The 24013-nt window shown below is 38.6% G+C and overlaps 1 long non-coding RNA gene across 1 annotated transcript in view; it reads right to left on the bottom strand.

Moving 5' to 3' along the window:
- Window positions 1-2835: 2835 nt before the first annotated feature.
- LOC307195375 overlaps window positions 2836-24013 on the bottom strand; it is a 90830-nt gene continuing 69652 nt past the window's right edge. Inside the window, exon 4 of the long non-coding RNA XR_013830820.1 lies at window positions 2836-2956. This is a non-coding gene — a long non-coding RNA (uncharacterized lncRNA). The remainder of the gene's footprint in view (window positions 2957-24013) is intronic.

Here is a 24013-nt window from a genome sequence, read left to right as displayed (position 1 = left end):
CCAGCTCCTGTGATTCACTTGTGCTGTCTGCACCATCTTGAGCCTGGTCTTGAGTGGACCACCTCAGTTTAAGAGTAGAATGCTGCTGCACATGTCCCACTCCATAATCTGACACAACAAATGTCACATTTCATGATGGACAGTCCTGGTCACATAGTCACACAATGTCTGTGTCTCTGCTGGACCCAGTTCAAAGCCGAGACCTGCTTTTCAAATGAAGGATAGTTGTTGGAGGAAGACAGCATGTCCTTACTTCCAAATCCTAAGATCTGTGTTGTGATTCTTCTGTTGAGCCTCTGTCAGCCAGAGGCACTTTAGGTATCATTGAATCTGCTGGGTCATAAAGCCTAAACGGCAGGACCACTTGCATCACAGCTTGTGCCCAACATTGAGGCTTCTCTTACTCTGGAACCCACTTAAAACTGGCAGCTTTATATATTACCTCATAATTGGATTGGGACAGCACATCCAAACATGGTATTCATTCTCTCTAAAATATAAAAAGTTCTACCAAGCACTATGCCTCTTTCTTTGCAGTGGGAGTGCCAAGCACAGCCAACTTTTCTCACTTTAGAGAGGTTATCCTCACCTGCCACAGACTATCGCTCCTCTAAAAACTTATCTATGTGGCCGGTCTCTGAACTTTCATGAGTTTTATGTCACCTCTCTCTGGCAGGCATGTGCTTTTTAAAAGCATCTACTTTTCCTACTTCCTGATCACCAGGTCTAATCAGCATATTGCCATCAATCTAATGAACCAGTGTGATGCTCTGTGGACTATCAAGACAATGAAGGTCCCTCTAGGATATGAGGAGACCGAGAGCCAAGAGCTGACACAGCCCTGAGGTAAAGAGTGAGGGTGAATCACTTCTAATGCTATTACCTGGTATAGAAAATAAATGTTTGCTGAGTCAGTGACTGCCTAAAAGGTGCCAAGGGATGTGATGATGTGCTACAGGGATGATACTACATTGGGAATAGCAGCTGCAGTAGGTGCTACAACCTGATTAATTTTATAATACATAGGTATCCCTGAGCATATATGTGGCTTTTGCACTAGCTAAATAGGGGAGTAAGAAGAGGACATGATAGGAATCATGACCTCTGCATCTTTCATGTCTTTGATGGTGGCACTAATTCCTGTGATATCCAGTGATACAGTATTGCTTTCAACGATGGGGGCAAGGTAAAGGGGCTTCTTACCGTAACAGCCTTTACACACTGTGGGTTACAGAACCAGTGTGCAGATGTCCCCAGCCTTGGAGGAAAATAACTACAAAATGGGTCTGCAGTTCCAGTGTATCAACTATGAGATGGATTCAGGCCAAGACTTCATCTATCCCCTATCCACAAGGACCTCTAACTACCTGACTGGGGTGGCATATCAGGTCTCTGGGGGTGAGCATCAGTTCAGAGTACTATCTGTTAACCTCTGAATGTCTGAGTTCTGTTAACCTCTGAATGTCTGAGTACACAGTGCACAGTCACCCTGGTACATGGCCACATGTCCTTTATTTTGTTTCTGTTTACTTCTCATTCTTTTTATTTCCTTTTTTAAAAAAATTGACGTGATACCTCTGTTTAACTCATTGGATATTTGTAACATATTTATTTCTTCTTAGGGGAAGGCTTAGAGGAAGAGTTTTAGTGAACATTTATGGCACGGGCAAGGTCTTCCTCTAATCAAGGGACTCTGGGTCCAAGAACTGGTTTAAGTTTCAGAACGAGACAAGTGGTCTTTTATCCCCAATACAGTGACTCACAAGTCTCTGTCACTAGGCCTAAATTTTTTTTTCATTTTTACATGTCAAGCAGTATTTTAATGGCTGCCCATCTATTTTATTCCTAGGGATTTTCGTACTCAATTAGCTACCACCAGAGATCATTTTAGGTTAAAAGACTTTGATTACTGCCCCACCCCGTTGGCTTATTATGGTAATTGAACCCAGCAAGTGTCTAATGATTCAACAGTGCCACCTGGTTTCTATCCATCTGGAAGTGAAAGCACGGAGCCCGATTTTATGATGGCATCTGCCACGATCATCTCTAGCCTATAGAGAACGGCCACCATAAAGCTTTTGAGAATGTTGGTCTTCCCCTCACCAATGCATTTCTTAATACCTTGGTGAAGGAGGTGTCCTTTGGGTCCTACCAAGAGGAATTTCTGGAGGCGGCTAAGCAGAGGCACATGGCAGTTTTATTCCAATATTCTCTCTCTAAGTCTCTATATTCCTTCCTCTATTCTAAGCCAGAGTCTGGCATCTTATCCTCATTGTCTGGAGGCCACTAATGAGCTCATATTTTAAATTTTATTCATCATTTCTAGGTGTTTTGTATTTGGAATTTTTTTCTGGTTAGATAGTCTGCCAGATTGCAAGAAATGTGTTATTCTTACAGTTTATGATTAATGTTTATATTAGGTAGAATCCCGTCTACATTTATTCATTATTTCATATTTCTCTTGACTACAAGGACCTCATTATGCTTTAATTGCACGTTAAATATTCCTTACCATATATTAATACTGTTTTAGACTTTTGAGTATAACCTTCCATTATAAACTCACAAATAATTTTTAATCTTGGTTTCTTTCATGCTTTTATAAATTTCCTAGATTCTGCTCTGCATTCTAGTGAGTTTCTTAATGCTGTCATCCTACCAATTATTTCTCAATTTCTCTACACTATAAAGTTTACCCCGTCTATTGCATTTCCCATTCCAATTGCTATGTTTTATATCTCCAACATGTTAATTTTAAAACTTACTTGTCTTGGGCTTCCCTGGTGGTGCAGTGGTTGAGAGTCCACCTGCCGATGCAGGGGACGCGGGTTCGTGCCCTGATCCGGGAGGATCCCACAGGCCGCGGAGCGGCTGGGCCCGTGAGCCATGGCCGCTGAGCCTGCGCGTCCGGAGCCTGTGCTCCGCAACGGGAGAGGCCACAACAGTGAGAGGAGGCCTGCGTACCGCAAAAAAAAGAACCAAAACTTACTTGTCTTTATTTTGTTTCTGTTTACTTCTCATTCTTTTTATTTCCTTTTTTAAAAAAATTGAAGTGATACCTCTGTTTAACTCATTGGATATTTGTAACGTATTTATTTTAAAGTTTTTGTTAGATTTTTAAAAATGAGATGGATTTCATCTGGAGTGAATTCCTATACCAGTTACTGATTTTGTTGGTTGCCTTTTCTGGCATTGGAACTTATATTAGTATTTTATTTCTGTGTAACAAATCACCACAGACTTAGTGGCTTAAAACACCATTTATTTATTGTCACACTTCCCATGTTTCAGAAGTCCAGGCACAAATTAGATGAGTCTTATGATCAGGGTAACAGATGAGGGCTCATCTGAGGCTTCGAGTCTTTTCTCAAGCTCAAGAAATTGTTGGCATAATTTATTTCCTTGCAGCTATAGAACACATGGTGGCTTGCTTCTTCAAGGCCAACAGGAGAAAGCATCTCTGACTTCTTTTAAAGAGCTCACATAATTAGGTCAGGAGCATCTAGGATAATCTTACTTTTGAGTATCTCAAAATCAGCTGATTAAGGACCTTAACCCCAACTACAAAATCCCTTCACCTTTGCCATATAACGTGACCTAATCACTAGAGTGCCATTCATCATATTCTCAAGTTCTTCTGACAATCAAGGGGAGGGAATTACACAGGGTATGTACATCAGGGGATGGGAATCTTTAGGGTAATCTTAGAATTGTGCCCATCACACATATTTTAAAGACTATTTTTTGGGGGGGTAGGGTATACTCATTTTCAGTGGGAGAGTTTATCTCTTACTGGCTTTTTTACCCATCTCTGAGGAGTGGTTTTGCTGCTGCCCTCACTCATCCTATTTGTCCCTAATCCAGAACCAGGTCTTATAGTGTTTTTAATGTTGGTTTCCTGTGATGGTGTTGGGAATACTGAATACAGAGTCAGAATGGTAAGGGAGAGGAAGATTGTTGGCCTTAGATGCCTGTCAGGATGCTCTTTTAAGTCCTCTGCATCCCTAATTTGGACTATAATCGCAGGCAGCATTCCACAAGAATTTTTGTTTATGTTTTTATTATTTATTATTTTTTAAGCTTTCTTCAGGACTTGGTGCAGCCAAAATCTAGACTCTGGTTTTCAAAAAGTGAGTGTGGCACTGCTTTTATGTGGAACTCTTATAGTTTCCTTTATTCCCACTGTCAACTTCAGGCCCCGAAGCCTAGCCATTCTGTGGATTCAGTTCCCACTGGCCATTTTTATTACCTGTTCATTTCTAGTCCATCATGATGCTTAACTGTTAAGTGTTTGGTTTTCTCTTTTAATATTAGTCTTCTGTCACTTAAATATCTCTGGAACAGAGGCGGTTTTCAAAGTATGAACTCATAATGCCATTTTCATCTAGAAATCCCTCTGTGTATTTTTTTCTTTATAAAATATATTTAGTTTGTCATTGTTTTTGGTATCAAATTAAGCATTTTTTGTGATTGAATGAGGGAATTTAATCCACTTACATTTATAATTTTATAAATAGATTTGGTTTTCTTGTTGTATTGGCCATGACTGAGATTCCTGTTAGTGGAAGTGAAATGTTAAATGACTGTTAGAGATCTCATTCATGAACAGAGGTCTGGTAAATAGGTTCTATCCCTCTGGACTATTGTGTTGATTTTGCTCCTTAAGAATATTTGAACATAAAGAAATTGCCACAGTCTGTATTACTAGAAGAAAGTTAATTTGCTTAAAAACAGAATACCATAAAATGTTGACATAAGATTTAAGTTCAGACTTAGTCTTGATCTTCCTCAGAAGAGGTGCCACTGCTGCTAGCTGCTCTTTTCTGCATAGACTTTAGGTGTATACAATGCAGGTGTTTATTTTAGCTGTTTTCTCCAATTGCTATCCAGGGCTCCAACTGCCTACTTCTTGGAGGCAATGTTACTCGGTCAGTAAAGAGATTTTTAAAACATAAATTTTTAATTGGGAATATTTTAGATTTACAGAAGAATGAAATACAAAGATAATGCAGAGAGTTCCTATACACCCTACACCCAGTTTCCCCTAAATCTTATACTTTATATTACCATGGTACATTTGTCAAAACACTAATGGTACTTCACCTTAACTGAATTCTAGCCTTCATTCGGATTTTACCAACTTTTCTATTAAATGTCCTTTTTCTATTTCAAGATCCAAACAAGAATACCAAATATCAAGTCATGATGAATAGATTTTAAAAATTAACATAGATTCACAAAACATGTGGGTCTTTAGTAGAAGATGGTACTTAAGGTGAGACTTTCAGCCATTTTGACCAGCCAGAAAAACCCAGAAAGGTAGAGGGCAATTTCTTCCTACCCAAAAGCTGGGAAGAGGATATGATGTAACTTTACTGGCTGGACACTTCTTGCCCCAAAGCTGTTGCAGTAAGAGATGCTGGGACACCTGACAGAAGACAGCAGAAGGTGAGAATTCCTACCAAATCAGTCAGTATCCTGGATCTGATGGAAACAAGCACGCCATGTGGCTGACAGGATCTCGGTGCTCTGGCGGGGTGTCAGGGCTGAGCCTCTGAGGGGGGAGAGCCGAGTCCAGGACACTGGACCACCAGAGACTTCCTGGTCCCATGTAATATCAATTGGCGAGAGCTCTCCCAGGGATCTCTGTATCAACACTAAGACCCAGCTCCACCCAAGGGCCAGCAAGCTCCAGTGCTGGACACCCTATGCCAAACAACTAGCAAGACAGGAACACAACCTCACCCATTAGTAGAGAGGCTGCCTAAAATCATAATAAGGTCACAGACACCCCAAAATGCACCACTGGATGTGGCCTGCCCACAAGAAAGACAAGATCCAGTCCCACCCACCAGAACACAGGCACCAGTCCCCTCCACCAGGAAGCCTAAACAAGCCACTGAACCAACCACAACCACTGGGGGCAGACACCAAAAACAATGGAAACTACGAACCTGCAGCCTGTGAAAAGCAGACCCCAAACACAGTAAGCTGAACAAAATGAGAAGACAGAGAAAAATGCAGCAGATGAGGAGCAAGGTAAAAACCCACCAGACCAAACAAATGAAGAGGATATACACAGTCTACCTGAAAAAGGATTCAGAGTAATGATAGTAAAGATGATCTAAAATCTTGCAAGTAGAATGGAGAAAATACAAAACGTTTAACAAGGACCTAGAAGAACTAAAGAGCAAACAAACAATGATGAACAACACAGTAATGAAATTAAAAATTCTCTAGAAGGATCAATAGCAGAATAACTGAGGTAGAAGAATGGATAAGTGACCTGGAAGATAAAATAGTGGAAATAATTGCTGCAGAGCAGAATAAAGAAAAACGAGTGAAAAGAATTGAGGAGTCTCAGAGACTTTGGGACGACATTAAAAACACCAACATTCAAATTACAGGGGTTCTAGAAGAAGAATAGAAAAAGAGAGGGTCTGAGAAAACATTTGAAGAGATTATAGTTGAAAACATCCCTAACATGCGAAAGGAAATAGTTAATCAAGTCCAGGAAGTGTAGAAAATCCTATACAGGATGAATCCAAGGAGAAACACACCAAGACATATATTAATCAAACTATCAAAAATTAAATACAAAGAAAAAATATTAAAAGCAGCAAGGGAAAATCAACAAATAACACGCAAGGGAATCCCCATAAGGTTAACAGCTGATCTTTCAGCAGAAACTCTGCAAGCCAAAAGGGAGTGGCAGGACATATTTAAAGTGATGAAAGGGAAAAACCTACAACCAAGATTACTCTACCCAGCAAGGATCTCATTTAGATTCAATGGAGAAATAAAAACCTTTACAGACAAGTAAATTTAAGAGAATTCAGCACCACCAAATCAACTTTACTACAAATGCTAAAGGAACTTCTCTAGGCAGGAAACACAAGAGAAGGAAAAGACCTACAAAAACAAACCCCAAACAATTAAGAAAATGGTAATAGGTATGTATATATGGATAATTACCTAAAATGTAAATGGATTAAATGCTCCAACAAAAAGATATAGACTGATTGAATGGATACAAAAACAACACCCATATATATGCTGTCTACAAGAGAACCACTTCAGACCTAGGGACACATACAGAGTGAAAGTGAGGGGATGGAAAAAGATATTCCATGCAAATGGAAATCAAAAGAAAGCTGGAGTAGCAATTCTCATATCAGACAAAATAGACTTTAAAATAAAGACTATTACAAGAGACAAAGAAGGACACTACATAATGATCAAGGGATCAATCCAAGAAGAACATATAACAATTGTAAATATTTATGCACCCAACATAGGAGCACCTCAATACATAAGGCAAATGCTAACAGCCATAAAAGGGGAAATTGACAGTAACACAATAATAGTAGGGGACTTTAACACCCCACTTTCACCAATGGTCAGATCATCCAAAATGAAAATAAATAAGGTAACACAAACTTTAAATGACACATTAGACCAGATGGACTTAACTGATATTTATAGGACATTCCATCCCAAAACAACAGAATACACTTTCTTCTCAAGTGCACATGGAACATTCTCCAGGATAGATCATATCTTGGGTCACAAATCAAGCCTCAGTAAATTTTAGAAAATTGAAATTGTATCAAATATCTTTTCCAACCAGAACACTATGAGGCTAGATATCAGTTACAGGAAAAAAAACTGTAAAAACTACAAACCCATGGAGGCTAAACAATATGCTACTAAATAACCAAGAGATCACTGAAGAAATCAAAGAGGAAATCAAAAAATACCTAGAAACAAATGACAATGAAAACACGATGACCCAAAACCTATGGGATGCAGCAAAAGCAGTTCTGAGAGGGAAGTTTATAGCAATAAAATCCTACCTCAAGAAACAAGAAAAATCTCAAATAAACAACTTAACATTACAACTAAAGCAATTGGAGAAAGAAGAACGAGAAAACCTCCAAAGTTAGCAGAAGGAAAGAAATTATAAAGATCAGATCAGAAATAAATGAAAAATAAATGAAGGAAATAATAGCAAAGATCAATAAAACTAAAAGCTGGTTCTTTGAGAAGATAAACACAATTGATAAACCATTAGCCAGACTCATCAAGAAAAAAAGGGAGAAGACTCAAATCAACAGAATTAGAAATGAAAAAGGAGAAGTAACTAGTGACACTGCAGAAGTACAAAGGATCATGAGAGAGTACTACAAGCGACTATGTGCCAATAAAATGGACAACCTGGAAGAAGTGGACAAATTCTTAGAAAAGCACAACCTTCTGATACTGAACCAGAAAGAAATAGAAAATATAAACAGACCAATCACAAGCACTGAAATTGAAACTGTGATTAAAAATCTTCCAACAAACAAAAGCCCAGGACCAGATGGCTTCCCAGGTGAATTCTATCAAACATTTAGAGAAGAGCTAACACCTATCCTTCTCAAACTCTTCCAAAATACAACAGAGGGAGGAACATTCCCAAACTCATTCTACGAGGCCACCATCACTCTGATACCAAAACCATACAAAGATGTCACAAAAAAAGAAAACTACAGGCCAATATCACTGATGAACATAGATGAAAAAATCCTCAACAAAATACTAGAAAACAGATTCCAGCAGAACATTAAAAGGATCATACACCATGATCAAGTGGGGTTTACCCCAGGAATGCAAGGATTCTTCAATGTATGCAAATCAATCAATGTGATAAACCATATTAACAAACTGAAGGATAAATACCATATGATAATCTCAGTAGATGCAGAAAAATCTTTTGACAATATTCAACACCCATTTGTGATAAAAACTCTCCAGAAAGTGGGCATAGAGGGAACCTAACTCAACATAATAAAGGCCATATATGACAAACCCACAGCCAACATCATTCTCAGTGGTTAAAAGCTGAAACTATTTCATCTAACATCAGGAACAAGACAAGGTTGCCCACTTTCACCACTCTTATTCAATATAGTTTTAGAAGTTTTAGCCATAGCAAGCAGAGAAGAAAAAGAAATAAAAGGAATCCAAATCAGAAAAGAAGTAAAACTCTCACTGTTTGCAGATGACATGATACTATACATAGAGAATCCTAAAGATGCTACCAGAAACCTACTAGAGCTAATCAATGAATTTGGTAAAGTTGCAGGTACAAAATTAATGCACAGAAATCTGTTGCATTCCTATACACTAATGATGAAAAATCTAAAAGAGAAATTAAGGAAACACTTACATTTACCACTCCAACAAAAAGTACAAAATACTTAGGAATAAACCCACCTAAGGAAATAAAAAACTTGCATGCAGAAAACTGTAAGACACTGATGAAAGAAATTAAAGATGATACAAACAGATGGAGAGATATATCATGTTCTTGGATTGGAAAAATCAACATTGTGGGAATGACTATACTACCCAAAGCAATCTATTGATTCAGTGTAATCCCTATCAGACTACCAGTGGCGTTTTTCATAGAACTAGAACAAAAAATTTTACAACTTGTATGGAAGTACCAAAGACCCCGAATAGCCAAAGAAAACTTGAGAAAGGAAAATGAAGCTGGAGGAATCAGGCTCCCTGACTTCAGACTATACTACAAAGCTACAGTAATCAAGGCAGTATGGTACTGGCACAAAAAGAGAAATATAGATCAATGGAACAGTATAGAAAGCCTAGAGATAAACACACACACACACTTGGTCACATATGATAAAGGAGGCAAAAATATACAATGGAGAAAAGACAACCTCTTCAATAAGTGGTGCTGGGAAAACTGGACAGCTACATGTAGAAGAATGAAGTTAGAACACTTCCTAACACCATACACAAAAATGAACTCAAAATGGATTAAAGACCTAAATATACGGTCAGACACTATAAAACTCTTAGAAGAAAGCATAGGCAAAACATTCTATGACGTAAATCACAGCAAGATCTTTTTTTGTCCCACCTCCTAGAGAAATGGAAATCAAAACAAAAATAAACAAATGGGACCTAATGAAAGTTAAAAACTTTTGCACAGCAAAGGAAACCACCAAGAAGATGATAAGACAACCCTCAGAATGGGAGAAAATATTTGCAAGTGAAGCAACTGACAAAGGATTAACCTCCAAAATACACAAGCAGCTCATGCAGTTCAATATCAAAAAAACAAACAACCCAATCCAAAAATGGGCAGAAGATCTAAAGAGACATTTCTCCAAAGAAGATATACAGATTGCCAACAAACACATGAAAGGATGCTTAACATCACTAATCATTAGAGAAATGCAAATCAAAACTACAATGAAGTATCACCTCACACCAGTCAGAATGGCCATCACCAAAAAAATCTACAAACAATAAATGCTGGAGAGGGTGTGGAGAAAAGGGAACCTTCTTGCACTGTTGGTGGGAATGTAATTTTATACAGTCACTAGGGAGAACAGTATGGAAGTTCCTTAAAAAACTAAAAATAGGACTACCATATGACCCAGCAATCCCACTGATGGGCATATACCCTGAGAAAACCATAATTCAAAAAGAGTCATGGACTACAATGTTCATTGCAGCACTATTTACAATAGCCAGGACATGGAAGCAACCTAAGTGTCCATCGACAGCTGAATGGATAAAGAAGATGTGGCACATATATACAATGGAATACTACTAAGCCATAAAAAGAAACAAAATTGAGTTATTTGTAGTGAGGTGGATGGACCTAGAGTCTGTCATACAGAGTGAAGTAAGTCAGAAAAAGAAAAACAAATACCATATGCTAACACATATATATGGAATCCAAAAAAAAAATGGCTCTAATGAACCTAGAGGCAGGACAGGAATAAAGACACAGACGTAGAGAATGGACTTGAGGACATGGGGAGGGGGTAGGGTAAGCTGGGATGAAGTGAGAGAGTAGTACTGACACATATACACTACCAAATGTAAAATAGCTAGTTGGAAGCAGCTGCATAGTACAGGGAGATCAGCTCAGTGCTTTGTGTCTACCTAGAGGGGTGGGAAAGGGAGGGTGGGAGGAAGATGCAGGAGGGAGGAGATATGGGCATATATGTATACGTATAGCTGATTCACTTTGTTATACAGCAGAAACTAACACAACATTGTAAAGCAATTATAGTCCAATAAAGTTGTTAAAAAAAAAACAAAAACATTTGATTTGACAACTCTAGAGCAAGCTGTAGCTGAGTCTAGGACTGAAAGCTGCGATTCATGTTGCTTTCTGTGGAGAGACTTACTATTTGGGTCATAGACAACATCACATACACGAAAGCATTTTCTATTGGTTGCCCTGCCATTGTGACGTGCATTGAAAGTGGAGAAAACTAAGATATCAAGGCATAGGCATCATGTTTACTTCTGCCTTCTGATGGTTAAGGATTTGCCGCTGACACAGAAAAGAAGTATCAGGAATTTAGTACAGGTCAAGCTGACCCAAAGGAGAGTCTCAAGATGGATAGCAGACCATTTAACACCCCAGACAGCCGGATTCTCTAAGCTCGTTTCCCTGGTAACTGGAAGACTCCCTCCTCAGTGTAGTTGAATAACAAATTGTGGAACATTTGAATAAGTGGTCAGGGAACGTACTATGTGCTAATATTGGGGGTGCATATTTACCAGGAAGGCAAACTCTTCAGAGGCCTATAGGTAAGTGAAAGAAGATATTCTTCACAAAGATCCCACCTGATTTATCAGGAAAATCTTACCTTTGTTTAATTTTGAGATTTTTTTTGCCCTTACCCGTAGCCAGGAGGGGTGGAATTTAGATACCCTTACTCTTAGCTGACCAAATGCTTACAGGATTCAGAGGAATGCAGAGTAGCACTTCTGTCTTGAGGCCGACACTCCAGCTCACACAGAGCCCAGCAGAATTTAGGGGTGGCTTCTCTGTCCTATTTATCTCTTGCATCCAACTTTTCAGGTTCAAGTCTTGAGCTGCCTTGTGAGGCTTCCCCTCTCACAGTTGTTAGGAAATTTAAAACCTGCGCTTCTTCTGATCTCTGCTTTCTCTTCACACCTCCCAACTACCACTGGCCCGGTGTTCTTCTCAGCCTCAGGGGAATTATTCCTCATTCCCATCTGTCTCTACTTTCGACAGGGTTGGGATTGTGAGGAGGTGGCTGCATTTTGGATTCTGTGGAGGGGAAGTTGCAAAGCAATGAGACTTACTACTCAGACGTATTACAGTGCATATGTCCTGTGCACTATTATGTTAAGAGCACCCTGGTTTCTATCTCTAGTTTTAGATGCAGTACCAAATGTCGACTTTTCTCCTTGCTGAGATATGTAACAAGAAGCAGGAAGGGAGTTGGCATTTTCTAGGAATCAGGAATGGAAGGTGGAAGGAGTGGGAGGAAGATGAGGGAAAAACTTCATTCTGCTTTACTTCCTACATGCTTTTTGCGTTCTTCAGACTTGCCAGTTTCTGTTTTTTCTTTCCCAGATTCCTATTTGGATGCAGTGTGTTGGCTTGTTTTCCCCTCTGGTGAATTGGGAAGTCTGCATTCTATTTTTATTGTACTAGTGGTTACTTTTGACTTTTTATACCACATTGGAAGGTCTTTCTCTCTATTGATCAATGTCAAAAATGAGAGAATGTCAAAAATGAGAGAATGTTCACTGCAAAGCTGAAATGCAAATGTAAGCAGTTTCATTCCAGCATTGTTGTTCTTATAGATTAAGCTCTTCAACCTACACAACGATGTTTCAATCATCTTCTCCTTTAGCCTTTATTTTTAGCATTATTTCCTAGCCTTTTAAAAAAAAATTATTGAGAGCAAGATTTCTTGAACTGGGATTACATACTTCTGGAGTATTCCTTGCCTACGTTTATCTTAGCCAGTAAAGGATGGTTCGTTTTACTGGAATGCTGTTTATCTGAAGACTTGGGAAGGTATTGTTAACTCTTTGTTGTCATATATATTTATAAGGGAATCAGCAGAATTCCAGTTCTGTATGTATCTTCTGTGTGCAGTGTGTATGTGTGAGAGAGACAGAAAGAGAAAGAGAGAGATAGATTACCTAGAAAAAAGAAAATATGCAGAGTATAAGGAAAATTTTGTATTTTACGTACTCCAAGAAACAAGTGGTATTATGTTACTATGTGGATGAATCAAGGTGGGGTCTGCCATGGTGTTAAAAACATATGCTCATGTCATTCACCCCCATGGTTTTTGCAAGTCTGTCAGACAGAAGAGCAGGGGTGTGTGATAGTTTACTAAGTCTGTGTGAGTCCATATAGCTGTTTTTTTCTTAAATAAAATTTACCACTTTATAGAACATTGCTTCTTTTTCTGACTTCAATTAATTACCAACCAACCAAAACTCAGCTCTATCAGTCGAATCCAAATTTGTGCTGAAATTGTGCTTTATTCAATGTTCATTTATAAACATATGATTTTGCTTCATTCCATTTCCAACCAAAGTGAGGTCCCTTTTCACAAATATCCTCAATTGTTACCTTTTATTATTTTGCATGTCCTCCTTTGTCCTACTTAAGGGTCCTCATTCACCTTTTAAAAATTAAAAAAAAAAAAATCTTTGCTTGGAACCTGGATCTGTGATGCACAATCATGAACAGAAAGTACAAAGCATGATAAGGAAATTGAGAACAACGTTAAATCATCATAGATTGTGGTAGATGAAGACATTATCCCTAAGTTTCCCACAATGAACTTGACAACAAAGAAGATGATAACTCTCCTCAACCACAGCCACTAAATTGATACCAAGCAGAGGTATCAATCGGAAGAAGCTTTCAATGTATTTTGAAGCCAATTTAAAAATATAGGCTTTAGTTATTGTAGAGATGCAAATGAACCTAAAATTTGGTGTCTTTTATGTAAGAAAACAATGAATAATAACATCATGAAATAATCTTTCTTTCCATTCCATTTACGAAAAAACTGCCTTTTCTCTCTTTGTGCATATAAGGTTTTTTTTTTTTTCTTTTTTTTCCACACTCTAAGTTCAGAATTTCATCAGAATACATCTAAATATATATTTTTCTCATTAATTATTCTTAAGACTCTGAACTTTTTAACCTTTGATTTGCAGATTCAGGGTTTGTTTGTTTTTTTATTTTAGTGAATAAGAGCTTTTCTTGATTAGCTTTTAGCTTTTTAACTGTTCCTTTTCTTCTGTTCATCTTATCTTGGAATTCCTATCATGTATAGGTTGAATATTTTATATTTGTCTTTTAGGAATTGTCATTTGCATCTTGTAAACTTTTCTTCCTCTTTAGGTGATTTTCCTAACTTTCTATCTCCTACTTAACATATTCAGGTCTTCTTAGACAACACTTTCTGCTATTCTGGGGCTTCCAAACAATTGTTTTTTTTTTTTTTTTGCAGTCTGCGGGCCTCTCACCGTTGTGGCCCCTCACGCTGCAGAGCACAGGCTCCGGACGCGCAGGCTCAGCGGCCATGGCTCACGGGCCCAGCCGCTCCGTGGCATGTGGGATCCTCCCGGATCAGGGCATGAACCCGTGTCCCCTGCATCGGCAGGTGGACTCTCAACCACTGCGCCACCAGGGAAACCCCCAAACAATTTTTTTCTTTATCTTTTAACAATATGCTATTTGATAGCGTTCTGCGTCCAGAAATTGTGATCTAGCTTCTTTGGACAACTGAAGAACAACTAAACAGAGTTGTAAAACACACAAAAGAGTTGTAAAATTATGAACCAAAAAATCTGGTCGAGGGCATTGCAGGACTACCTTGGTAAAGAGCACTTGGAAGACTGAGACAAGAAGAGAAGGGAAGAACAGGAGGGTGTGTGTCAGACATTTGGTCTTTCCTTTTCCCCTCAATGCACTTGCCAATTTGGAAGCAGTAACTGAGAGGCTGGGAGGCTATGCAGAGCTTCTCTAACAGTCTCACAGCATTGGCAGGACAAACACTGGAACTGGGGCAACTGGAAGTACACCAGTAAACTAACTAGTAAATAAACTAGCTCTTGCAAGGCCTGACCCCAGCTTCAAATAATTTCCATTCACGATTGGATTAAGGAGATAGGTTTTTTAGACTTATTCCTGGTAGAAGCAGAGCAAATACATTTGGATGAAGAAATAAGTTATATTTTCAAATGATCCCTAGATATTTCTACGTATAATTTTCAAGACTCAATAAGAAATAATGAAACATAAAAGTAACTGATTAAAAACAAAGAAAAAAATCGAACATATCCAAAAGAGATACAGATATTAAAGATAGCAGAAACACAAGCTTTAAAATTACTGTGATAACATGTTTGACATTCAATTACAAGTTGACATTTTTAACTAAAGAAGTAGAGATTATAGAAAGAATTGAATGGAAATTTAAAAGTAAAAACTAAAATAAATAAAAATAATTAGTAACTTTTAATTAAATATATTTAAAATAATAAACAAATTAATAAAATTAAGTATTTAATGTCTGGCTATGCAGAGCTTCTCTAGCAGTCTCACAGCATTGGCAGGACAAACACTGGGATTGGGGCAACAGGAAGTATACCAGTAAACTAACTAGACTTTCAGTTGAAAATTTTACCCTTAGGAGCAAGGGTAAAAATAACATAAACTAGTTAAAAACAGGAGACTGAATGCAGTTGTGAAAAAAATTAGTGAACTGGAAGATAGGTCAGAAAAATATCCAAACTGAAGTAACTGACACAAAAGGATGGAAAAGAACATATGATGAATATGACATGCAGCTAAAATGTCTGCAACTGGAGTCCTTGGAGGAGAGAATAGAAAGGATGGCGCAGAAGAAATCTTGGAGGAGATATGGCTAAAAATTTTCCAAAATTAATAGAAGATATCAAACCACAGATACTAATGTATACAACCATCAAACATGACCAGTACAAAGAAAATCTCACATAGTAAAACAATTGAAAACAAAGACAAAGATAAAATCTTAGGAGAAACCAGAGAAAAAGTTGTGTCACTTCAAAGAACAACAATGAACTGACAATAGACTTTGCAGAAGACAGGGGAATAATATATTCAAAGTGCAAGAAAATAATTACCAACACAGAATACTGTACTCAGTGGAAATATTCTTCAGAAGGGAAGACAGAAACATTTTAATAGAAACACAAATGGAAAATTAATCAGTAATAAACCTACAGTACAGGAAATTATCAGGCAAAAGGAAAATGATGACAGATGGAATGTTGGAGGTAAAGAAGGATGAAGTATATCAGAAAGGATAAACATCAGGTAAATGTAAATGAATACTGTCTTTTAAACAATAATAATAATGGATTATGAGGCTGTAGCAATAGCATAAAAAATATTCATTATTAGAGAAATGGTTAAAAAACAGGGTAAAATACATAACTAAGTCTTAAGTAAATCAAGTAGTCAAGCTGTGATCACAGAAAACAGTTCACTAGTACAATAAAAATAAAAGAATATATAAACCACACCTATTAGGAGAAACAAATAAATTAGAAATAGTTAATCCAAAAGAAGATAAAAGAGAAAAACAAATACAGAACAAAACAGAATAGGGATAGTAAGATGGTAGCTATGAACCACTACATATCAGTAATGGTATTAGATTCAAATGTGACAAATACTTTAATAAAAACAAAGACTGTCAAACTGGATGAAGAAATAAATCCACTGTATTCTGCTTATAAGGGACATTTAAAAAATACAAACACACAGAATGGCCAAAAGTGAAACTATGGAAGAAAATACACAGTACAAATTTTAAACAAAAGGAATCTGTTATAATTACACCAGTATCTTCTGTAAGTAGTATAAAGCTTGATCTTATTCTCTTATTCAGCAGCAGCTCCACTCATTGCCAGCCTGCCGATGGGTGACTCAACATATCATTTTAGGTTCTGCTTCCGAGGACAATTCCCCATCCATCTGTCTTAGGTTGAGTCCCTAAGGGGGTTTTGGGACATGCTCTTGGGCACAGTACCAGTTAGGGAATGAAGGAGAGGGATCCTGCAAAGAGTAAACTTGAACTCAGGTGGCATTACAGCAGAGGCTTCATGAGAATTCCATGAGAATCTCTGAAACTGGGATGGTATCTCAAATTGAGGCAGGACCCTGGGGCTTTGTAACTGCACATCTACCAGGATAAGATCCAAGCTCTCTCTGAGAAGGTAGTGTGTTATGGGGCTACACAGCTCTCTTCTTTGGAGGGAAATTTTGGAGGCAGGACTCAGCTGTGAGTTATTAGCAGCCAACATTCCCAGCAGCTGGGGGAAGGGGTGTCTGTGCCTGGCAGGGGAATATGGGCAGCCCACCATAACATCCAACTTAGGAGACTTTTGCTGCTATTCTTCCATCCAGTCACCTGAGGGCAGTATAACAAGGGGCTTAAGAGAACAAGCTTTAGAGACTCCTGTGACTGGAAGGTGGACCCATCACTCACTATTTGGGTGACCCAAGGCCAAGTTGGTTTCTTGGCTCAGGTACGTGAGTTCCTCATCTGTATGTAAGTATAATAATATTTCTCTCATAGGACTGATATAAAGAATATATGAGGTAGTAAAATCAACGCTAGACAAATGAAAAGGAGTCATCCAACATGAAGTATGTTTTAACAGGTAAGGTGGCTTTGGCCTTGTCAATCTGGAAGGAAACTCAGACGTGCTATTTCTCTGTTTACTTTGGTTATAGGTCCTGGGAGGAATTCCTGCTATTTTGATGATTGTTATTGCAGATTTGCAGTGAGTGCAACACCTGCAGAATCCTTATCACATCAGCTCCCTGTCAGCTGGGTCTGTCTTCTCCAATGCATGTTCTCAGTCCTCTAAGTCAGTTGTTGTTATGGATGGTCTTTAGGGTCTATTTCATTGAATTCCTAGTACACTCACCTTTCTAAGCATTCTTTTCTCTTTCTATCAGAAATTCCAATAAATAATGATAAATGGAGAGCATCCCCCAACTTTATACATTATGGATTATTCCATGGGAATCTGGGAAAGGAGATTTAATTTCTGTTGTGGCACTAACAATTTACCTCTGGGTGTCTTGGAAAATGACTATGGAACACACACGGCCAAGAGGGTACAAATAAGAAAAGACACAGCTGCCTCTGACCTCCAGGAACTTAAAATAGCTGCCTCCTGAAAAAATCCTTTATACAGTTCTGCCTGTAGAAAGCAGGTTATTAATATTTGATAAATATAAATTGACTAGCATGTATATGTCGGGAACTAGGCTAGGAGATATATTTAACAACACATATGCTACATTCTATCCCCTTCACCATTTACATCCACTCTTTCTCCAATTAAGTTTTGCTCTGTCCTGCCAGACCTTCTTCAGGGTGGTGGACACTCAAAGTTTCTATCAAAAATGATTTACAATGGAAGGGTTTGTAGGACAAGCTACACTCTCTGGTGCTGCAGCTGATGCTGAGGTCACAACTGATATTCATCATCCATTTCTATATATTCCTCACTCTCAGCCAGCATTTCTGTTGATCTGCTTTGCTTGTTCCAGAGCTTTACTCCTGAGAGATAAGACCCTGGTTTCTGCACCCTTGTTAGGCAATGGTTGCTACAGTTGCCCCTTAAGAGTAGTCATACATGTGGAAGTACTCAGAGATAAGCCAGTGAATTTGCCAAGTCCCAGGCGCTCTGCCTATTACATAATAGCAACTGTATCTCCTCAAGATAATCAAGCTCAATTATTCCTGCTACAGTACGTATATGTATAGCAATTCTTTTTTTCTTTTTCTTTCTCTCTTTTTTTGCCTTCTGGTCTTCTGGTATGAGGAACTCAAAAACTGTCAGGGGTAAAACATAAATTTAGATTTAATGGACACCCTGCTGTGCTCCTGATGGAAGCATCTCCTCCTCCACTCCCAGGAACAAGAAACTCTAGACCAGAAAAGCCAAAAGTTGTGGGAACAGGAAGCATAAATTCTCCAAGTGGGTTACTGAGAGTGACATTTAGATAAGCCACTCCCATTTCTACTTTTTGGTTCCCAGACCCCGCTATCTGGGACATAGCACTATAAAATAGCCATTGGTTTAATATATACACTGTATTTTGAAGAACAACACTGCACATATAAGCTGAGATCTCAGTTGTGCAATTAAGGGGCCGTTACAACGTGAAATCAGGAGGGCAACTTTTTTTCCTTTTTGCGGTACGCGGGCCTCTCACTGCTGTGGCCTCTCCCGTTGCGGAGCACAGGCTCCGGACGCGCAGGCTCAGCGGCCATGGCTCACGGGCCCAGCCGCTCCGCGGCATGTGGGATCCTCCCGGACCGGGGCACGAACCCGTGTCCCCTGCATCGGCAGGCGGACTCTCAACCACTGCGCCACCAGGGAAGCCCCAGGAGGGCAACTTTTGAGTGATGAGGTTTTGGAAGGACCAGGGGAGTCTGTGTGTGAGCATCATTGCACCACTTTTCCTGTGGGTCCCTTGGCCTGTGGTGATGTTATGAGGGGTCCCATGATAATAAATCATACACTCTGTAAGCTCTTACAGAGCGGTGATAGTCAAGGGCCTGCACACAAGAACCAACCTCTACCCAGAACAGGTACCAATTCTATTAAAGAATGAATTGCTGCCCTTCTGGAGTAGAAAAGATCTGAAATAACCAATTTTCTGTCAAAGTGGCTGGTTGGTCTCCTAGAGAGGTGTTATTGCATTGAGAATTTAGTATCAGTCTCCACGGTGGACCAGCTACACTTTCAGCCATGGCAGTAGCTAAATCAGCCAGGTGAGAGGGAGCCTGTACTTTGAGACCCATGTGCAAGCTCTGGTACAAACTGAACATGGTTTGACTGACCTTTCTATGTCGAGTAGTGCGACAGGAACTTCATTTTCACAGCACAAGCTCAGATTGAATTCTTCTGGCTATCCCCTCATAATTGAATATTAATCCTAACACTCCACTCAAATTCATACTCCTGGCATTTATTTGAAATGGATACATTTCAACTTTGGATATACTGCTTGCTCTATGTTTTGCATTTTTAGGTGCCCTATTTTCAGTCTGTACTTGTATTTTTCATTGTAAAATCTGAGAGGGCAAACATTTTTTCTTGGTAATTTTCTTTGAATTACACTTACTAAATATACTATAACAGTCATGGCAATAGCTATTATTATTAAACAGTGGCAGGCAATATTCTTGAAATATGTTTCACAAGAGCAGGGATTTTTGCTGTGTTTATAATATAGTCCCCAAACCTAGAAAAGTGCCTGGCATATAGTCAAGTCAAGAAAATTTTATTGACTAAATAGACTCCTGCAGGGTGTTATTATCCTTACTTACTGTTGCAAAAGTTAAAGCTCAAAGTGGTTACGTGACTTTCTGAAAGTAACACAGCCAGTGAGTGGCAGAGAGAAATTTGACCTTAATTCCATCTGACTTCAGAGGTATCACTTTTCCCACCACTTAATAGGGATGACAGGGTGACCCTGACTGTCAGACAAGTCATTTGTGTTTCCCAATATATGGAAAACTCAATGGGGGCAAGAAACTTAATCAGATTTTGTAGCCCCAGGGGTTAGCAAATAGCTTGACATGAAATAGGCCTTCCATAAATATTTGTTAAATAAATGGCTATGATTTACTCAAATAACTAAGGTGATTTGCTGCCATGCAAAGATGTAGCCTCAGACACAGAGAATGGGAGCTCATCTACCAACCAATCTTGGAAATGAGAAGGTATGGGGGAGAGGAAAAGACAGGTTCACAATCTTCTCCCAATGTTATAAAACCACAAAGAGATTTCCTGAAAGCTTTAACACAAATATAACCTGTAATCCTTGGTTAGAAAATTATCACTGATCAGTTATTCTGGATTGATTTTTCTTTTTATGGTACTCAAATGATCCTGATGACTGTGGAGTTTTATCCCATATAAATTAACTCACATGGAATCGGATTCACTATAGAACTTAGAAATGGGAACAGAAAATTTCTCCTTGGACTTGGATTAAGTTACTAGACATTTCTAGTCTAGAAAATTCAGAGCAGAGAATCTTCTGGGCTTGTTTTTTTTTTTTTCCTGTAGACCCTAAACCATTTGAGATTTCTTATTGTAAGGTGGGAATTAGCATTTAGTTTCCAAGAGGCATTATTGAAAAACTTTTTTCATGTTCACAGAATTTACAGGCATATGTTTGTTTTAAAGTTTGAAAATAACTTGTACAAATGTAACAAAAATGCAGAAAAAAAGAAACATTAACAAACCAGGGTATTTGTGGGATCAAGGAAAGTAAGGGATAGTAGTTCTGTCACAAAGGTGAAAAGAAATTAAGCAAAATAATCATTTAATTTCATATTTTGATTCAATAATTCAGTATAAACTTATGTTTTCCCTAGTGAAAATACAGCCAAAAATATTTTCTTTATCAATCAACAAGATTCTCAACGTAATTCCAAATATAAGAAGGACTAAAACAATGAGGAAAAGCTTTTACTAGTAACAGTCAAACTGGTCTGACAGACAGCCTTGGAACACTGCCCTGCTGCTATGACAACTGGCATTTAAAAACAACTTCCTCAAATACCAGAAAAGAGGCAAGTAGAAATTTTACCTTATTTCTTTTACCTTGGAATTTTGACTGTGAAAAATAAGATGAAAAGGGAAAAATATCATCAGGAAACTTAGTTTTAGCAATTTAAAATTTCTAAGTTTAGAAATTTTACTTTCTAAGAAGGAAAGAAGAAAATGGTTTCATTGACATTCGATTCTCTGATTTTATACTTGAGTATAGGTCATCTAAATACCTACTTTTAATATTCTTTTAATATTCTATCAGATCTGCAGAGTTACTGTGTGTGTGGCAGGGTGGAGGGAAACAGAGACACACACACACACACACACACACACACACAGAGAGAGAGAGAGAGAGAGAGAGAGAGAGAGAGAGAGAGAGAGAGAGAGAGAGAGGGAGAAAGAAAGGTGGGTGTATTGCTGGTTAAATCTATCATATGTCAAGTCTGCTAGAATAAACGTTTGATAGATTTAGCCTGAGGAATATCACTGGCTATTATCATCTTCTTTTCAACAGTAAGGGCCAAAATATGAGTGCATAATATTAGATTGTACCCCAGTGGAAAAGAACTGAGAGATGCTTCTGAAGCAGAGTAGGGAGGTTTGCACCATTCTGTTATAATTAATGCTTTTCCTGGTCTTTGGATAAAGAATCGTTTATTGCCTTTTGCTCTAAGCTGGCATCCTCTATGATGAATTTACTTTGAAATGTAAAACAAAGAGATTTTTCAAAGTATAGACTATAAAGAGATGAAAGTTCCTAAGAGGGTGACCAGTATGATGAGAGAAATATTTCCATTCATCATGTAGGTTTATATTTTACCCAGTGGGATTAGGAAAGAGAAAAGCACTCTTTCTGCACAAGGATCAGTGAAATAAATCTCAGTAATAAATGCAAAGTTGAATTTTATAATTCCAAATTAATGAATACTGATAATAATAAAAAGTAGCTCAAAATCAAATTGATCAAACATTTAAAGTAATTTAAAACTGTAAGTAACATCAATACCATCATATGAATATTGCCAGAAAAATATAAGAAGCCCTGGTGGGGCAGATGACAGGCAGACCAAGAAATTCATGAGGTATTTGTAAGAGATAACATCCCAGTAGGAACCATGCCCAAGCTCCCACATTATGGCGTTCCTCTATCTGATGGTTTCATCTAGTCAGTTCTGGTATTTCTACGCCTTAGCACGTAGAAATTTAACTTGGAACATTTAGAGCGGCACAGAGTCTACAATATGGAATGAAACATATAGAGTTGACCAAAAATGAAATGAAACTTAAAATACATCATGGTCAGTCTTAGCTTGAAAACCCATCTCCTACTGATGTACCCATCATGGCGGGAGGCATAAAAATTCTGAAATCATGGAAATGAAGGGAAGAGAGAGAAGCCAGGTAGCAAATTTTGAGACCTAGGGTATGCATGTGTGGAAAGGAGCCAGGACCGCATGCCGGGACTGAATGTTTAGTGGAGAGCTGAGCCAGGGCAGCGCTTTCGCCAAAACAGAACCTTGGAAAGCAGGTGACATAGGAAGTAGAGATGTGGGTCAGCTAAGTTAATTAGGTAAAGGGCATCTCTCCCCGGCCTGTGGCTGTTTATAATAGGCTGGCTGGATGCCTGGCACAGGAAGGTGACAACTAGTACCTGAACACTAGAATACTGCTGAGACCATAAATCAGGCTGAGTCCAGAAGTGCCTCTGAGGTAGCGCTTTCTGCCTGAATCTTCTGGTTTACCTCATTCTCTGCTGGTGCCTCTACTTCTGAGATCCATATGCCATGTTCATCTGGCTGTTTCTTGGTATCTGCATGAACTATTTTTTTTAGTAGGGAATTTGAGGTTAGCTTTAGAATAGGCAAGTTTCGAAGAGAGTTGAAATTAAGTGGAGCTCAAGAGGAAACACCCAGAATATGAGGTCCTGTTAGTAAGTGTCTCATGGGAATAATAGCATTCTGGTTGAGTAAGGGCGTTTTTTTTGTTTTTGTTTTTTTCTTTTTGAGGCCCCAGGCAGCAAAGGCCTTCTCATTCCACACCAGCTTAGTTACATACCCTGGCCCACTACCCACAAAAAGTCCCCAAGCCAGGTTCTTCTGGACCTATAGCTGGGCCATAGAGATCAGTAGACATCCAAGATGTCTGTGAGGAAGTCTCCAAGGATGACTTTCTCCCACTCCTGAAAGCTGGCTGGAGTGAGCAGCAAGGAAAAGCCCCTGTTCCTTAGTTTTCCTCAGGACATCACTCACTGTTCAATACTCCTTGTAATCACATGATAGAGATGATAGAGTGGAAGAGTGTATCAAGGATGAATTATGGTCCAGAAATGTTTCCCATTGCTCGGATTTATAGTTCATAATTTGGGGCTAGGGAATAGTAATTTTATTCATTAGTATGTATATTGAGAGTGAGGGAAGGAAGATGGAGCTTTTAGATGAGACTTCCACAAAGGGGTGGTACTGAGCTGAGTCCTGACAGATGAGTGGGAGTTATCCAGGGAGAAAAGGTGTGGGTGGGTAGAGATTTGGAGAGAGGACTCTCCAAGCAGAGGGGAAAG

Source organism: Stenella coeruleoalba (genome assembly GCF_951394435.1).
Source record: "Stenella coeruleoalba genome assembly, chromosome: 12".
NCBI lineage: Eukaryota > Metazoa > Chordata > Mammalia > Artiodactyla > Delphinidae > Stenella > Stenella coeruleoalba.
Note: the sequence above shows the minus strand (reverse complement) of the source record. Positions and strands in the feature narration are given on the sequence as shown.